Source organism: Mytilus trossulus, chromosome 8 (genome assembly GCF_036588685.1).
Source record: "Mytilus trossulus isolate FHL-02 chromosome 8, PNRI_Mtr1.1.1.hap1, whole genome shotgun sequence".
Taxonomy (NCBI): Eukaryota; Metazoa; Mollusca; class Bivalvia; order Mytilida; family Mytilidae; genus Mytilus; species Mytilus trossulus.
The window spans coordinates 55,412,830-55,427,522 of NC_086380.1; the positions used below are offsets into that span (position 1 = coordinate 55,412,830).

At 31.8% G+C, this 14,693-nt stretch overlaps 1 protein-coding gene and 1 long non-coding RNA gene across 2 annotated transcripts in view; both read right to left on the reverse strand.

The window, feature by feature from the left end:
- LOC134682171 (uncharacterized) overlaps window positions 1–1,737 on the reverse strand; it is a 37,005-nt gene extending 35,268 nt beyond the window's left edge. The window contains exon 1 of the long non-coding RNA XR_010100814.1: window positions 1,627–1,737. This is a non-coding gene — a long non-coding RNA (uncharacterized LOC134682171). The remainder of the gene's footprint in view (window positions 1–1,626) is intronic.
- LOC134727777 (uncharacterized) overlaps window positions 1–14,693 on the reverse strand; it is a 281,854-nt gene that overhangs the window by 198,299 nt on the left and 68,862 nt on the right. The window lies entirely within an intron of this gene.

Genomic DNA, 14,693 nt, shown 5'->3' on the forward strand with positions numbered 1-14,693 from the left:
ATGTTTGTGTTTAATTGTTATTTGAAATTCCCTCGAAAAAATGTGTACTGATCTTTATACTGATGATTCAACTTTACATCTTTCTGTTTATCAAGCTCTGCAGTCAAAGGTACAAGGAGATATGCATGATGTTGATGAATGGTGTAAAGATAATAATATGTTCAATACAATTAAACACAATATAATTATTGGAACAAAGCAAAAAGCAATGCCACATTACAGTGAAAGTTGATTAACTTTTAGCAGTGAAGTGATACAGTCTTCCACATGCAAAAGTCTATTAGGCATTAGCATTGACCCTTCCTTCACATGGGCTAACCACATTGATTTGATCTGCTCAAACATTTCTTCTAGGCTATATCTTCTATTATAGCTTAAGAAATTCCTGAATCTAGACTGCAGAAAATTATTCTATAACGGTTATAGCAACCACTTATTGATTATTGTTGTATAGTATGAAGCAGTTGTAGCAGTGATGGTTTGAATAGGTTAATAACATTACAAAAAAAGCTGCTAGAACAAGAAACAAGTTCTTTCGCTCCTTCCGAGCTCTTATTGAAACATTTAAACTGGTTGAACAAAGGATAAACTTTTACTAGTTTGTGATGACTTAAAGTGCATTAAAACTGTTGGCCGACAATTCTCATTAGAATTTGGTTAGGGACTTTCCTTTCTGAAATTTTCCACAAATTTAATTGATTACCTTTTTGCCAGTTTACATACTTAGTATACGCAGCTATTGAGCTATTAATTATGGTATACAATTTGTGGGACTGTTTTGTAGTCATAGGTAATTTTTTTTAGGGTTTGGTGTCTTTTTCAATAAAAGACAGAGAAATTATCTACATCATGGAAAACGGGTATACTTTTGTGTTTCTATTATGTAGATGTTTCTCCGAGCGAGTACTTGAGTGAAGTTTGATAGATCTAATGAGTGCTCGATTAGTAAATCTTTACCGAGTTGACATTCCTATTGTTTACCCTTATTATACCTGGTACCATGCAAAATTACATTACGGTATTTTTTTTTTCGCTGTGCTGTAAAGTATTTTAATTACAATAACAAACTGAACACTAAATAAAAATGATACGGTCGACGCGCTGATATGGATTAATTTCGTAATCCATAAATGTGAAATCCTATGATATATCGATACTTAAAGAGCTATATGACAAAAATCACATACAATATTTATTCAAAACCTTTCTAAATCAAACTGTCATTAGCTAGTTGGAATAGTCAGTGCACAATTAAGATAATATAATAGAGATACAAAAGAACGTTCTTTTGCGACGGTGTAAAGGATACATATGTCAACCCGGACTAATTTGTTAAACAATTATCTATTGACAGTGAAACGTTTCTTTTGCAACAGACTTACAGTTTTTGTTCACCACTGCACAGAGTTTGTCTATTTTATGTTTTTTTTAAATATGTATACGGGGTTAGAATGTTACATGGCTTCAATGGTTCAATTTCTCATAGATGTTAAATTGTACAGCATATGCGCACTATTATCGATGAGAGCTCGTTGAAATCGAAACAGAGGCTATATTTAACGTCTTTAAGTTTCTTAATACTTCTAAATTGATGTGATTACAAAAGTAGCAGGTCTTATAACTTACCCTTGAATCAGTCTGACATATCGTGAGAATCTTGATACATAATTAATGTCGATTTCAGATGAATTTGCTTCTTTCCATACATTTTCATTGTTTAAATATTTTTATCTGAACATACACTTGACGTTTTAAAACTTTATAAAGTCAGAAATATTTCTATACAACACTTGTAGTTAGTATCCGTTTGACAATATAAAAGAGGTCATGGAAGGGGTATTCATTTTGTAATATTTTAATTGTTAGTCTTATTTTGCTATCATATATGTTTGCCCTTATCATATATTCTTTACATTTGATTATTTCCTTTATTATTTATTCCTTATTTGAATAGGTCATCGTTTTCGCTTCTCCTTACTTTGCCAATATTATGTTTACAATGTTTACTGTAGTACCCTCATCAGACCTTCATTGTAATGTCTCTTGTTGTCCGCCTATCCTAAATAAGGGAAATGTTTGTGATAGATATTTTATTAATTATTGTTTAATTGCGTTTATATTGTTTTTGTTTCGAATATCCTTAAAGAATATTAGCCTTAAGATTTTGTGTTGAAAGTAAATTATGCTGATGTCCTGTTCAACTTTAGACAGAACCGCTATTGCTTCATGTACAATAATGACCTCTGATTTAATTACGTTTTGCAAGGCAAAACTACAATAACATACACAGCATACTAGTTTATGTGCCTTATTATGTTGATTACAAGCAATGCATGTACTTGGTACGTTTCAAGAATTTTGGGAAAATCACTAAAATCGTAAGACACACTAACAACTTCTGACTACATGCATAGGTGTTAATTTGATATTTGTCTTAAAAAAAGTTCAATATGTGTTTAAAATTTTAGGGATTACTATTTTTACATTTTGATGAATTAGAAATTGTAAGTATTGGCTACTCCTGTTCATACACATATGGTTTGCATTTAACTTTAAAAGTATGTTATTTTGTTAATTTCTTTGTCATTTGGTCTCTTGCGAATAGTTGTCCCATTGGCAATCATATCACACCTTCTTTTTCATATTCCTGTTATTTTTTTTTTCGTTCATATTTATATAATATGTTTGCTAAAATCTATCTAAAATGATTTACCCCATATGTCATTCTGCATATAATTAGAATACCTATATGTGATCTTATGGTTCCAGTAACTATTAATATCTGATCATTTTAACAAACATTTACATATTTGCAAGTCAATTTTTATAATGTTTTATATAATACTGTTTTCGCCAAAAAGCAATATTTTCGTCAACATCAGTTGTTCAATCTCTGTCAAGTTTATAACGGTTGGTTGATTTTAATGAAAACAAGTATAGTGTGGGGATCTTGTTTTTTCCTTCTCTCTATACGTTGTTGGGTTTCGTGTTCTATAATTTTTCAGACAGTACTCTTAAGAATTGTGTTTGCCTTTTGGTCGTTTTTCCTAGTGGCCGTGGTATTTTCTATTGACTGTTACTCTTTGACTCTAACGTTGATATATTTACCGTTTAAGTTTTTCCTGCAGTGGAATATTTCATATTTCAGTTGTATATGTCTATGAATAAGATATGCTACTTTCTTATTTCATACTTGGTTGTTTCATGATTATTTAGTCAGTTAAGGAACGCCGTATTTGAGTTTCCTTTAAGTATCGTCTGTCTATTCTTTAATCTTTAAGCATATTTCAAAATTTATTTCAGCTGATTCAGCGTGTTGGGTAAATAAACAACATGGTTCATAGTTACACATACTTCTTGTCTTGAATATGCATGTAATTATCTAGTACACGTTAACAAGCCATCCATTATAATACATTGCACAAAAGTGTCCGTCCTATCATGAATTGGTAGGAATATCATGAAGTACAAATCCCGGCTCCTTCAACTAAATAATTGAACGTAATATCAGGGTCTTACAACACATTCAGAATATCAGTAAAAAGAAAACCCAATGTAATACTAATGATAAACTATTTTGGTGCAACAGTTGCATTTGTACCAGTGCAAAGTTTCATTGTTGCTGTTTCCAGAGACTATCATGTTGCAAACCGTACTGTGTCCCACTTAACTTTGTATAAGATAAGCTAGTTATAGCGAGTATTAAGCTCGCTTTTCGTAACACAGACTCACCTTTACAGCAATATTTAAATCAAAATGTGCAATCTGGTTTTAATATAATTCTTTAGGACATTACCTCGTTTAATTCGCGTTAAGTTTGGTATTCTAACTTATTTATCATGCTTGTTCTACATTTGTTGTAAAACATTCAATGCAATAACATAATCTAAGCAAAGACAGTTTTGAACTTAGAAAACATTCTTTAATATATGCCTTGTCATTTCACGTCTGCGATAGTTCCAAATTGTGAAGTTGAAATCATCTCTCCTAAATTTGAAGGACGCCATTACGAGTTGGTTGACCATTATGAAATAACCGTTTGACAGATGATATCGGATATGTTTCTTATGTCGTAACTACAATCCCCTTTCTTTTTCACGAATTTGACCTACAGAATCATACCTTATTACCGGGTTTGTAATATAATGAGCAACACTACGGGTGCCAGATAAAATGTAAATGATATAAAATATTTACTTTTCTTCATGGAAAATGAAAGTTCAACACATGAATGCTGCTACTGTTTCTTACTCTTAAATAAAATTAATTTATCCTTATTGTATCATAAGGGCACTCTGCAAGTTTTTTTTTTTATTTAACTGTGGTATATTTAGAAAATTTGTTGAATAAAAAAAAAATTTTGTATGTGTGTTTGAGATGGAAAACCATGTCCTCTGATGATGACTTGAAGCTTTCATTAGATGAAAACTGTTTGGCAAAATAATTCTAAATGAATTGATTGTTGAAAAGCATAAAGGTTGTTGGTACTCGTTTCATTTTAAGTTTTCGATATCAAAATACTTCATGTATAAAGTAAAAACACAAAAATACTGAACTCCGAGGAAAATTCAAAACAGAAAATCAAAAATCAAAAGGCAAAATCAAAAGTCCAAACACATCAAACGAATGGATAACAACTGTCATATTCCTGACTTGTAGGAATGTATTGATAGGATGAAGGGGTGGAGTCAAATTTTCTTGAACACGGTTCTCTATATATTTATGATATGTATAGGAAGAGTGTGATAGACTTGAAATCTAATGTTGTTTGAAGTAGTTTACCGTTTATTAAGGATAATACGTAAAGTAATATCCACGATTTCAACAGACATATACAGCAATATAAAATATACATATTGTACTTTGTTTAGCCTTTACGATGGCTGAACTACTTGTTACATATCACTCATCCACCTCTTTGCATTTTTTGTATTTATTTATTGTTGCATTGTATTTATTAAAAAAGAAATTGATCATATTCTTTTGCAAAAACATATTTTAATACTGTAATTAAAAAAAAACAACGAAAGAGAGTCTTTTTCAACAAAATCAATCAATTTTAAACCGATATAAGAGACAGTCCAACTCATAAATCTAAAATAAACTGACAACGCCATGACTAAAAATGAAAAAAGTCAAACAGACAAACAATGGTTCACAAAGAATAAACAACACGAACCCCATAAAAAACTAGGGGTAAACGCAGGTTCTCCGGAAGGGTAAACAGATCCTGCTCCACATGCGGCACCCGTAACTTCCGAAAAATAAATTATTTCAACAATTATTTCCGCACCAGTTAAAATTTAACAGTTATCAATTTCATATTATTTGACTCAATGCCATGTAGAACTTATTGCATTTACTAGTAAATATCTCCACTTGGCTATTATCGAAATTATACGTTGCAGTTATGATATCAATTAGTGATGTGTGTCGTTTGGTTTCTGTCTTGGCGGTACACATCCAACATCCATAATCGTAATGATTTATTCGCTAATCATTCAAGTAATAAGTCTCAGCAGAACCAGTCTGGTATATTTTATAGTGAAAGGTTAATCTTAAAGTGGGGGCGCTTGTTGTATACCATGTACAAATGAGTAGAGTTGTCTCATTAGCAATCATACAACACCTTCTCATTTTCATAAGAACAATCTATGTAAAAGGTAGTCAAAACTTAAATTCTTTATTTCCTTAGAATTGAGTTGGACAGGTATTAATAACGAAATGTTCCATAATAGCATAGTGTTTTCAAATTAAATTTAAATAAATTAGCGTTTTTGCTGCCTCACACCATAATTGATTTTTTTATTATACAATGAGAGTAAAAGAAATGTCTTAAGCATGCTATGATATTTTAGAATCGGGATAAAACAATGTGTGAACGTTACACTGTTGCAGATATAACACCGTTTAAGGTAGCACAATACAAAAGCAACTAAATTTTATCAAAATTTCATTTTCAGCTGTTTTTGTTACTTCTTGATATTCCAAAACCACAGAAGAAAAATTTATTTACATATTTTGTACTGTTAATGAGTTTTGCTGATAATTAGTTTTATAAACAAATGCGCTTGTCTGACTGATACAAGATAAAAACATGTGGACAGTACTTTGTGGTTTATCAATAGAATCATTTGATAGCTTTATGACCACTGACCAGCAATACAAATAACAGTTATGAAAAAGAGGTGGATTAGGGATTTATGGAAAAATGAAGTTATTGAATTCCAAATAAAAATACATTTCTTTGTTGGTCCTTATTGGAGCTGCCAGGAGAAAAAAAACCCAACTATTTGGAGATATAGAGGGAATCAAAATATAAATGTACAGATTTTAAACAAATATAATTGTACAACAATTAATGTTTTGATGTTTATAATAGAATTTAAAATTTCTTTTAAAGGAGAATGTTGAAATATGAATTATTTTTAAAAGAAAATACAAACTGAAAATTTCATTATCAAACTGCAAAAATGAAAAAAAAGTACTTTGTGTAAAACACCATATTGTCATTGCAAGGATTTGTATAGTAAAAAGGATTGGAATCTCGCGGTTGATCGTAATCTCTTTCGCGGCGAGACTTTGCTAATCGCCGCTACTTCTACATTTTGTACTCGTCACTTACGATATCAAAACGTGATTATTTTGTACACATGTATCGAGTTGTTTTCTTATTTTTGTCACGTATAGACAATATTGTAATGGTAACGGACTTTTTTCATTCTTAAATGTAATTATTGATTACCACTCAATTTTCAATTGACGAAAAAGCGTAATTTAAGTGTTTTAGTTGATGGACATTGTAATGCAATGTATATAACCACCGTGTATCATTGTACAGCGGATATAGGTACTAACCAAGCGGGCATGATCGATTTTAAACTTACACGGTAACGAAAATCTTTATTTGTTTTATCAATATTCAGTGTACATTTCTCAACATCTGAAATTCCTGCTCCAAAATAATTTTCGCGTCGATTTTTCCTATTTATAAGACAACTTCTATATTTTGATAAGAACAATTAACTTGTAAATGCGCAAATAGTTGTGAATGTCAACACCAACTTTCAATTTCGATACAATTGTCGAGACATTTACGTGTTTTATCTGAAAGAAAGCTAATACAGGGCAAAAGTAATATTTACCAATCATAAACCTACCTGTGATTACTCATTCCTTGAAACAGTTTGGGTAATAAACGAGTATGAAAATGTTGTTTTATGTGTACGGTGTGCAGCAAATTAACTATGCACCGTACAGAAGGATTTATGTGGCCAGCTAAACACCGTACACAACGATTCTTTTCGGAATTAAAGATCGAAAAAAACATATGCATGAAAGATTTCAATGCCAATTATTGATACAGCTATACTTATTACACACGCACAGTGGCCTTCTATCAGAAAAAGAGTTGCAATGAATATGGAATTATATCGGATGAGACAAGTGCCAACTTCTTTGACTAGTATTTGCACATATTTTTAGTAATCGTTCTTGTTTAGGGAAAATAATAAGACATCTCTCATCATCAACCTACGACCAAATCATTTCTTAAAACAACAATTATGTTAAGATTGAGGTACATATTGATATTTTGTGAACAAAACAAAGGTTTTCGTTACCGTGTAAGGTCAAAATCGATCACGCCCGCTTGGTTAGTACCAATATCCGGTGTACTGATGATACACGGTGATAACGACAGTTGACAATGTGGTTGTATGTAACTTCTGTAAAATTTTAAAGAAATGAAAACAGAATCTCATTCTTGTAAAGGATGCCATTATAGCTATTTGCGAACTTGCATCTTCGGAAACTATCAATCTCGGGGAAACATGTGCAAACCCATTTTTGTGGCAAAAAAGAATTGACCACACATTTCTGGACGATTCACTGCATTGCGTTTTATATACATGTCAGTGGCTGTTCCTTTTCATAAGGTTGGAACAAGTACTGTTAAGGAGGGGCCCAGTGGTAAACTCTATCAAACTGCCTCTGCATGTTACTCTTTATATAGCTAGCCGGTTTCAATCATCATAACCATGATAAAGGCATTGAATAAACGTTAGCCAGTGTGTACTGCAAGCATCTTGTTTTTCAATTGTACTATTAAATGAATAACATAACATCTTTAAATGCACTTTTCTTTCTTGTCAGAGCACTTAAATCAATTTGTGCATGATTTAAATATGGCAACCTTATAGTGTCAGCTCTCTGTCATAAGTAGTCAACCATGGAATTCTTCCTGGTTATGTATCATACATGTAGTATAATACAGAAAGTCTAATTTATGATATAAAATGTATTAATAAAGTCAGTGACAAGAAAGAGAATAGTCCATATACCCTCAACATCAAGCAGATAAGGCGAATATTAAATGAATCCGGCATGTAAAGGAATTTAAAAAAAGATATTCTATGATTTATTTTTATGTTAAAATATAGATATAATCCAATTCAGCCGGTATCACATGATTATCTATCAAGTCACTATCAAATGTATCTACACACAAAGTGTAGCTCTCCAAGTTTTGATATAAGAGATTGAATGTTAATGATCCAATGAAAAACTGTTGGTATATCTTTCCATCAATGATATTCAGAGGAATGTTCTGGTCAATAGTCGCATTTAGTTGTACCAATACTCTAGTATTTCTATTTGAAGGCATGCCATATGTCAATCCACTTGATTAGTGCATGAATGGCCAACTGCTTAGACTTCTTTGGGGACTTTCCTTATCTTGGACTTTTCTTCTTAACATTCACCAGTTTGGGCATTTTGGAAAACTGGAAAAAAAATGGGTAATATAGTTACATGTGCCAATAATAATACAATAGCATGTGGCTTAAACAATTTCAATAGTAATATTACCTCAAGATCTCTGCTTGAACAATTATATTTGCAATATTTATGTTAGTTTTATATGGGTTTATGCTACATATATGCCAGCTTATAAATGCAAAGTCAGGAATTATCTATAGATGAAGCAATGTTTCTATTTTTTATCTATTTTCAATATTGTAGGATCATAAGATGTCGCAAACAAAAAAAAACATATTTTAATTGAATGGTGCTTGCTTAACTACAAACCTATGTACATATACATTTACATATCATAATAGGTAATGCAGGACCTAAATTAATCATTAATTATGTAGCACATTGTCATATTATGCATGTGGGTGTTCAAACGACCAATCGATATTTCCATATATCTTCACAGTATTGAAAACAAACAAATAAAAATATGGGAAAATTTAATATTGAGTGATTTAGAAAAAAAAAGATGGAACTATTTGGGTCTATCTAAATATGTATATATAAAATGACTGAATAATAGCCAACGATAAATCTTACATTGTCTTACGGGGCGATGGATCATAAAATTATGATCTAGTAAATTACAAAATATAATATATAACCAGTCTAAAAGGGTACAACATCACCAAAAATAACAATAAAGGGAATACATGTTACATATTTCGGATAACAGATATTCTTCATATATTATATATATCAAACTCTTACTGGACTTGACTGAAGTATAGTTAATAGCAAAGCTCATGTACATTTGTAATGCACGTACAGGTTTAAAAACAATAGACGTCTTGGCGTCTTGCTATTTTAATTTTTTGCTTTGACGCCTTTGCAGGAAGACACCTTGCAAGGCTCTTTTGATATTTGCTTTTGACACCGTTGCAGCAGAGCAGGAAAACATCTTGCAAGGTCTTTTTTAATGTATAATTTGACGCTGTTGCAGGGAAAAAAATAATGTAGCCTTGTATAATGAATTCAATTTGTAATGCATGAGACATGTGGTTTAAACAGATAGTGATGCAGGGAGTCCGTGACAATATTCAATAACATGCATAATAAATCCGGGTTGCAATGATTTATAGTGAAGACAAAAACACTACCTATGCATTATCAAAGTAGATGAGCTGTGTTGATGTATTAACGTCAGTAAAAAAAGTACATTCATTTGTACACAACGTTATTTAGCGGTTTGAGCTTTCTTCTGTACACTTTATCACCAATGTTTTACGTTTGTAAACAGGTTTGAATATTACTCTAGGCCAATTGAAGAACTTTATTCATTTTTCCTAAGCCGCCCCCATTTTCGCTCAAGAACGCCATTTTTGTTGTAATCAACTAACCGGAAAAATTAGGAAAACTAATGCATCAATCACTACGAAATTTACTTAATACACGAAGAAATTATATATCTATCAGAAAATATAAATGTTATCACTCATCACCGTTTTTTGAGGAAGGAGTATATAAATAGAAAATGATGTTAGGACCGCCCAATAGGCGGGATAGGGTGAGGTCACTTCGGTCAATATGCAAATTCATTCTATGGAGCCGTGTATTCTTACTGCGTTCATAAAAGTTATTAATTACACCAGAACCATTTTAAATTTCTTATTTCAAGCATAAAATTTGATAGATATGGATTGTAATACTTACATATCGGGTGTCAATTTGTTTAGGTGATGCAAATGTCCGCCATTAATCAAGGCACATTGAGCATTTTCCAGATGCATCACGGGTAATCACACAAAATCTCGCGCTGCATAAGACATTATACTACAGTCTATGCAAAAGTCCACGAGATTCCAATCCTTCTTACTATACAAATCCTTGGTCATTGTATACAATTACAATTTTAGAAATCCCCCATATTGATCCTCTAGACTGACCAACTGATCATTTTGTGTACACATGCATAACTTACTTTTTGTAACAATGCAAAAATCAAAACATATTATTTTATGTACTAAATGAATAAAATCCATAATGAAGAAAGTAAATGCTATGTGTAATTAAACTTCTGAGATCATTAATAGTAAAGGTGTATCATGGTGGGCGGAGTTTTGACTTTATCTATAGCAACTGACTTCCAGCAAGGTCACTAATGATATAACATCTCCCGCCAGATCAGATTTTTGTTGCATAGGGTGTGCATTTTCTTTATATATTTAGAATTGCTGAAATGGAATGCTTTCTTACTGGTCAAAACCTAATTGATTTATGATAAAAGGCCAATCCTGAAGTATCCCCATGGTACATGTGTGAATTATATTGAAGTTGATAGGGTACAAGTAGGAAAATTCGTATTTATTCAATCGTGACACATTCATTTTTGTCATGAAAATGTAGTTTTAAATGAAATTAGCTCCTACATGGGTGAACCAGTATGCCTGATTTTCACACAGGTTGTTCTTTGACCAGTTATCTTCAAAACCATGTCTCAATTTTTTTTAAAACATCAATAGAACAAATTGTATACCCAATTATATTTAGTGATCTCTTATGAATTGAGGTTGCAAACTTCATTGAAGGTTTATCAGAGAATGAAATACAATAGGAAAAATTTGAGACACAGTTTTGGAGGTCAAACTGTGTTGTACAAGAATCTATAAAATATTTTGCAATGCTATACATAACAAAGAAGCTAATTTCATTCAAGTGTGGACATCACAAAATAGCAACTAATTACATAATTGGAAGTTGGAATGAAGAAATTTCATCAGTTTATAGTTGTCTGATTGGGGGTGAAAAAATCTTTGTAAACTGCTACCTCAAGTCAGAATCCCACATTGTTCCTACATCATACGCAAATACTATTTATCTCACTTTGTTTCCTTCAAATTCTGTATAATATAAGTTATCTGCTGTCCCTATTCCATGGTAAAAGTAATCACAGAGCAATTAACCCAATAATAATTGAAAACAGACTGGCTAACGGTGCCAGTTGAAATGAGTTCTTTTAAAAAAGTATAAATTATTCTAAATAATAGGGATGTTCTGGTACCTAACAGAAAACCCTGGCCGTTTTTGGCACAATTTTTTTCAACTTTTGGTCCTCGATGCTGTTCAACTTAGTACTTGTTTCGGCTTTCAAACGTTTGTATCTGGGCGTCACTAGTAAGTCTTGTGTGGACAAAATGCACTTCTGGCGTATTAAAATTTTATACTTGTTGCCTTTTGTTAGCTATTATTCGTGTGTTTCATTGTCAATTATGTTCTCCTATTTATTTATATTGTAGTCCTGTAATGTTGTGTTGTCATTTTAATTTTATATTTCACATGGCCATAAAAGAGGGAGGTTTGGCATGCCACAAAACCAGGTTCAACCCACCATTTTTTCCTTTAAAAATGTCCTGTACCAAGTAAGGAATATGGCCATTGTTATATTATAGTTCGTTTCTGTGTGTGTTACATTTTAACGTTGTGTTTCCGTTGTGTTTCCGTTGTGTCGTTTGTTTTCTCATATTTTTGAGTGTGAATTCACATTACTATAAGACGTGTCATGGAAAACGTACTTATCATTCCAAATTAATGTATTTGGTTTTGATGTTATATTTGTTATTCTCATAGGATTTTGTCTAATTCTTAGTCCGTTTCTGTGTGTGTTTCCTTTTAATGTTGTGTCGTTGTTCTCCTCTTATATTTAATGCGTTTCCCTCAGTTTTAGTTTGTTACCCCGATTTTGTTTTTTGTCCATGGATTTATGAGTTTTGAACAGCGGTATACTACTGTTGCCTTTATCTTTCCACATAAACCTGGCCCTATGAATGCATATTTTGGAATTTGATTTTAAATGTACTGTTTGACAAGACCCAAGCTAACCCAGTGTAATTCTGTTGAAAACTGAATTTATTGATCAATATGCATTATTAGTTACTGCCTTATTGATAGTTTACCACACATTTGTAATCTATGTTTGGCTTATGGGTATTTGATAAGACCTACTTGACAATAATTATTTACATTATTTAAGCATATAAACCATTTATTTAAAACAAAAATGGGGTTACTAGTACTTGATTTCTTCAGTTTCTCGGTTATCTTTCTTAAGTTTTTTAACACGAATTTAAATGTTCGACGAAGTACAAAATGTTATATTTCCTTGTACATAGACATTTGCAAAACAACAAAATCAAATATCCACGAAAGAACAAGTCTTTCTCAATCCCAGAAAATTGGTACCAATGAAAATGAATGAATTCACAGTATAGATTCACTGACTAAAACATTGTAGTATTATCTTAATCTGGTAAAATACATAAGTTGAAATAGAAAAAAAACGATTATTCAATTGTTTGCTATACTAATGTTATTTGACTTACTACTTTTGACATTTTTTTTATTTTAAACCCGATTTCTGTTTATCTTATGAGATGAATTTAAACTGCTAACTGTTTTCAACCCACTGTGTTAACTGTTATCAGCATTTTTGCATTTGTTTTTGCCAAAATCGAGGTGTTGTTAACATGTCAACTGATTCCCTATTGCCTCCCCTATCTTAACTTGCAGTGATGTCAGATGTTTGTTTGCTCTGTGTTAGAGGCCTCACTTTGACATCGAATAGAACACAAATTTCAACAAACAGTTAGAAGATCATAACAGGAAATTAACTAACTGTTTTGATCAGTAGTATCAACAAAAGATAGACAAATTCCCTACTACCACCATTTAATTTATGAACATGCCAAGGGGTCTATCTAAACACAAGGTAGCAGACTTGATCGTGTCACTATTTAGCTGTAAAAAAAAGGAGACATATCTGTTTACATACGTCAATTTCTACAGATGTCAATATAGAAAATACTGTTCCTTCCACTTGAGACTGCGAAACTAGTTTTAAATATGTTCCCTTTGGTCCTGTTATTACAGGAGACCTCAACATCGTCGAAGACCGTGAGGTCATAACTTTTCTAAAGAATGGACCGAAATATCGTCCTCCATCAATAATAGATTGGAAACAGTGTCGTCAGGTCATAAAAGATACTCTGTCTGCCTACTGTAAAAATTGGTGCAAACGTGAAAAATCTGATAAAAAATCTTTAGACAGTTACTTGAATAAAATTATGAATACTGTTAATATTCGAATATCTCATTTAGAAAACAATTCTGAAATTAATAATAGAACCATGATATTCCCATTTCTAGAATTAAAAAAAAAACTCAAGGTACTAGCAGAGCGGTTTGTGTTCGTACCGGCAGACAAGGCAGCAAATAATGTAGTGGTGGTGTGACGCATATATTACACGGAATTTCTTCAAAACGAAATTATCAATTCCTCTAAATTCAGTTCAGTGCGCACCACAGAGAGTCAAATCGTTAACAAGCATAACACTGCCACTACCCAGGTTAAAGCATCTTCAGAACCTGCAAAAGTCCCTACCATGTACTGGTCACCGAAATTACACAAAAAAACATTTAAATTCCGTTTCATCTCCGCTTCGAGTAAGTGTTCTACTACTGATCTATCAGTGCTTCTAACTACCTCCCTTACTTGTATCAAAGAACTAGTTATTAACTTTTGTAATAAAGCTTATGAAAATAATGGTATTAATTATTTTTGGAGTGTTAAAAATTCTTTAGAGGTTTTAGATAAAATACATGCTTTTGATGGTCCTTATAATTCTGTTGACAGTTATGAATTTTTCTACTCTGTACACTACACTTCCACACAATCTTATAAAGAAAAAGTTTTTGTATTTGATAAAATGGTCTTTTTTTTGTGGAATCGACTCCTGTTATTCAGTAGTGTCGTTATTGATGTGGTTCATAAGTGTTTCTCGTTTCTCGTTTTTATAAAGATTTACTAGACCTTTGGTTTTCCCGTTTGAATAGTTTGGGAAGAAATTATAAAATTGAAGTTTTTCAAGCCGGTAACTAATGGT